The sequence below is a fragment of the Aedes albopictus genome, chromosome 3 (assembly GCF_035046485.1).
Source record: "Aedes albopictus strain Foshan chromosome 3, AalbF5, whole genome shotgun sequence".
Taxonomy (NCBI): domain Eukaryota; kingdom Metazoa; phylum Arthropoda; class Insecta; order Diptera; family Culicidae; genus Aedes; species Aedes albopictus.
The window spans coordinates 177,939,829-177,945,033 of NC_085138.1; positions in this window are offsets into that span (position 1 = coordinate 177,939,829).

Here is a 5,205-nt window from a genome sequence, read left to right on the forward strand (position 1 = left end):
TTTGAGTTTTTTTTTAAACTCACTTTTGAGTTCTTTTTTGTCTCCTCTCTCATCCACTCTCTTTGTTGTTGTCAGAGAGCGAAGAGCAAACCAACCCAATTTTGACAGTTCGGTGCGGGAAGCCAAAATTGAGTAAACAGCATTGAACTCAAATTAAAGTATTTTGAACTAGCAGTTGGGTGAAAACAACTTAGCCGGTAGGTACTTTGCCGCGCAGGATCAAATGTAAAAAACCCACTTCAACATCGCTTCCACGAACTCAAATATGGGTTCCCGCACGCAACCCCGAAGTTTGGTGAAATAAACTCATATTTGGGTACGTTGTTTTCTCCGTGTACGTTGTGATTTTCGAGCGGTGACTTCGAGTCGGTAAACACTGCAACGCTGCTGAAGATGTATCATCAAAAAGTTTCGATTTTGGGTTAGAAATAATTGTTTATTCACGAGTTGAAAAGTACGCAACAAATTCAGCTTCCGTTTTGTCTGCAATAAAAAAATTTCGCGATCATGTCATTATCTGTTACCAGTTGGGATAAAAAGTAATCGTCGCGCCTTCTCTGTTGCTTGTTTTGTGCCTCTTTTGTCTGACAATTCCAACCGGCTGCGATGCGGCCATGTTTTTGAAGTCATCATCTGTTTCAGGTCAAACATTTGATTGAGGCGTAGTTTACGAGTGATATTTTTTTCTTTAACAAAAAAAATTCTTTGCATTCCCAATTGCGGCCTTATTTGAACACGTTTTTATTTATTATAACACATTTCAGCAAAGAGAATTAGATTTTTTCATAATTCTCCTAGTATTTTCAAAAGTTTTCTTTTTTGTTGTGGAAAATATTACGCGCTTTTCAAGTGTTGGTCCAGAAAAGTTAACTGTTAACAAACTTTTTGCTGTCAAAATGGGGTTCAAAGCACAGTGGGGGTCAGAGATGTTGGCTCGCTTTTTTACTGTGGGGTAGTATTCGGATGACAAGTGGCTGGAAAATTCTCATCACTGTTCAGAAATGATTTTATGAGTTGGGCCATTTTACCCCATCTTGGCATTTTGGGCTTTGTTCCCCTACATTGTTGATGATGCAAAGTTTTAGGCGCAGTATGATCAATGACCATCACTAGGTAGTGATCGGAGTCTATGTTAGCGCCCAATTGGTCCTGACGTCGATAATGTCGGAGAAGTGCCGTCCATCAACCAGAACGTGGTCGATTTGTGATTCTGTCTGTTGTGATAATCTTCAGATGTAAGTATTAATTTTCGATGCTTGTGCTGCAAAGAAGCACGGTGTGCAGAAGTAAGTTTCTAGAAAAGATCATATTCAAATAACATTTTTTGTAATAGCAATTACTTTTGATTATCCTCTGAATTTAAAATTAAAATTCTTGTTGAAATATTCGATCAAACTAAACTGTGTACGAAATTGAAAAAAAAAACTGCGTCAATGAGCGAATACAACTAGTTAAATGTACAAAAACGGTCTAGTACGCGTAACAATTTTCCTACAAAATCGGTGAATAAAAACGTTCTTCCATTTGGGATAGCTCCATAAATAACGTTTGTATAGCAGCAATAAAAATGCACGATGATTTACACCTGCGCTAGATTTCACCATAAAATAAACATAAAGCTTACCTTTACCGGACCATACATTGCAACATGAACGAGTGAAAATACATTTACGGGAGGAAAGATGGGTCATCGGACACTTGAGCATCTATCGAATACCGTAAGAGCTTTCTCGCTATATGTAGGGTAATTTTGTCTGTTTTTGTCGCATCCACTATTTCGGAGATATTTCAGAAATGCTACAAAGTTTTCTGCTTTTAAAATTAGTTCATAAACAATCTCTCTCTCTCCTTGGCGTAACGTCCTCACTGGGACAAAGCCTGCTTCTCAGCTTAGTGTTCTATGAGCACTTCCACAGTTATTAACTGAGAGCTTCCTCTGCCAATGACCATTTTGCATGTGTATATCGTGTGGCAGGCACGAAGATACTCTATGCCCAAGGAAGTCAAGGAAATTTCCTTTACGAAAAGATCCTGGACCGACCGGGAATCGAACCCGTCACCCTCAGCATGGTCATGCTGAATACCCGTGCGTTTACCGCCTCGACTATATGGGCCCTCATATAGTTCATAAACAATGTTGTATATGAATATGTTGGCAACTGGTTAACAAACAGGCAAATTACCCTTCTGCCGAACGAGCCAGGAAGCGATGCACGATGGTCAACCGGCAAAGCTGATGTGCTGAAAAGCCAACGTGTGACCAACATACTTTATGTGTGATGGGTGACGCTTAGCAGTTTTATTGCAATTTCCCATGCATCACGAGAGGATACCGCTCACGGTGGGCAATAAATTTCCCTCTTCTTGCACTATGATGTTCCCTGGCATGTTTTTGGTTTCTTGGTGGTGAAACGGAATAGTCAAGTTTATGGTCCGATATGGTTCAATATTAGCTTCGGGCCCCGGAGCGAACGCTAGTAGTGGCCAAATGGGGTAATGCATTTATGACGGCATGGCTGACACGTCCTCAAAGTTTGGTAACGAAATTCACATGAAGTAGTAAATAACTCAGTCATTACAACCACGCAAATAGAAACAGGGTAAGCTGAGTGAAATGATGCCACATTTTCAATTTGTTACTGTTTTTGATTGTTGATAACTAGAAAGTGAAAAGTCCAATTTTCAATTCTTTCTTATTAGTGTAACTCCATGTAACTTAACGTGCATCTTAACAATACTTTTTCCATGAGGAAAATGGTTTGCGGGTTGAGAACTGATGAAGCGCTTTTGAAATCATCTTCCCGTGAACTACTGCCACTACACTATATCGTCAGAGGAACGAAACACAAGGAACACGTGTTTGGCATCATAAGTTCAGTGCAAAGCGGGATGACTCTGTTGGCTTTCAATGGCAAACTGGTACATATTGCACGATGAGTTGACGAAGCTCGTTGACAAGACGAGTTGAACGGATTTATTAAGTCAACAGTGCTTATAGTCATCGGGGAAATGGTACTGCAGGTACTCGAAGACTCGACATTTTTCCGGTTTCCACTTTTAATTATCATACATAGTGATAACGATGATGCAGCTTTTCCAGTATGTACTATTCACGCACGGGAGCAAGAAGGAAAAATAGACAACCATATGTTTTTGTTTGGATGACTGCATGGTTTATCATGCTGGATTTCTCACTATATTTCATTCGCCATAACAATGCTATTTTGTCGATTAAACGGATTATAAGATTAGTAAGCATTATTGATTTCAATTTATTCTAGCCAGTTCTCAACAAATAAAAGCACATTCTCAAAAACAAGGAAACATAATTCTCACTTTTATCACGGAGCTACTACACACCTCAAGTGCAATGTTGAACAGAATTTCAAAATGTATCATCCTGTTTCAACGCATCCAAGATCACAAACGAGGTGTAATCATTTGGTCTGCGATCACCGGTCTTCGCGCTGACAGCACGACCGTCATATGTACAGTACAGCATTTGCTAGGCCGACTACCACGGAGACTCACAGTAGCTAAAGAAGAAGATCTCGCAGACCACGGCAACCAATAAGCCCTCGTAGGATGCAGACACCAACTCCTGGACTGGGTATTTCACCATAGTCCATATAGCTGCCATATAAGACCAGTTGCCGCTACCGACCGAGACTCGGTATGGATCCGATGTAAGGGCCATTCCGCACTGCCTGACACAGTAGTCGTTGGGCTGTGTTCAACTGCGTTATCTGTGCTATGACGTGTGTTGAGGCTCTCTTGAAGGAAGTCATTTTCCCTGGTTCAAGACTTGACTTGAAGCAAACCTCCGATGGCTCATGTATTCCCAGCAAATATACCGAACAGCCCACCTTGAGGTTCCCTATCTTTAAGGACTCTAGCACAGGATGCTGGACTGTATGACGACCGTACTGACAGGGCGAAAGCAAGTAATATACATTACATTTATTTGTTCAACATCATTAAGACAAGACATAATCAACAATAGTACGCCACAATACTCGGTTTGTGGCTGCCGCTCTCCATGCTCGGTCGCGCCCAATGCTCGCCAGGTCACGCTCCACCTGGTCCGCCCATCGTGCTCTCTGCGCTCTACGCCTTCTTGTGCCAACTGGATCAGTTGCAAACACCAGCTTTGCAGGATTGTTATCCGGCAGTCTTGCAACATGCCCTGCCCACCGTATCCTTCCGGCTTTGGCCACCTTCTGGATGCTGGGTTCGCCATAAAGTGCAGTGAGCTCGTGGTTCATCCTTCTCCGTCACACGCCGTTCTCCTTCACACCGCCGAAGATCATCCTTAGCGCGCGGCGCTCGAAAACTCCGAGTGCTTGCAGGTCCTCCTCGAGCATGGTCCATGTCTCGTGCCCGTAGAGGACCACCGGTCTTATTAGCGTTTTGTACATGGTGCATTTGGTGCGTGGGTGAATCTTTTTCGACCGCAGTTTCTTTTGGAGCCCGTAGTAGGCCCGAACTCCGCTGATGATGCGCCTCCGAATTTCACGGCTCACGTTGTTGTCAGCCGTCAGTAAGGATCCGAGGTAGACGAATTCCTCCACCACCTCGAAAGTATCCCCGTCTATCGTAACATTACTACCCAGACGGATCCGGTCGTGTTCGGTTATGCCTACCAGCATGTACTTTGTTTTTGAGGCATTCAGCAGCAGTCCGACCTTTGTTGCTTCGCGTTTCAGACAGGTGTACACAGCTCTGCCACCGTTTCAAATAATCTGGCAATGATGTCCATGTCGTCCGCAAAGCACACATATTGTCCGAATTTAATGAAAATCGTTTCCCGGCTGTTGAGCCCGGCTCGTTGCATGAAACCTTCCAGAGCGATGTTGAAAAGTAGGCATGAGAGTCCATCACCTTGTCGCAGTCCCCGGCGAGATTCGTATGAACTGAATAGTTCACCCGAAACCCTTACGCAGTTTTGCACACCGTCCATCGTTGCTTTACACAGTCTAGTCAGCTTCCCAGGAAAGCCGTTTTCGTCCTTGATTCTCCATAGCTCTGCGCGGTCGATACTGTCGTATGCCGCCATGAAGTCGATGAACAGGTGATGCGTTGGGACCTGATATGCACGGCATTTCTGAAGGATTTGTCATACGGTGAAGATCTGGTCAGTTGTCGACCGGCCATCGATGAAGCCGGCCTGATAACTTCCCACTAACTCATTAGTTTTCGGTGACA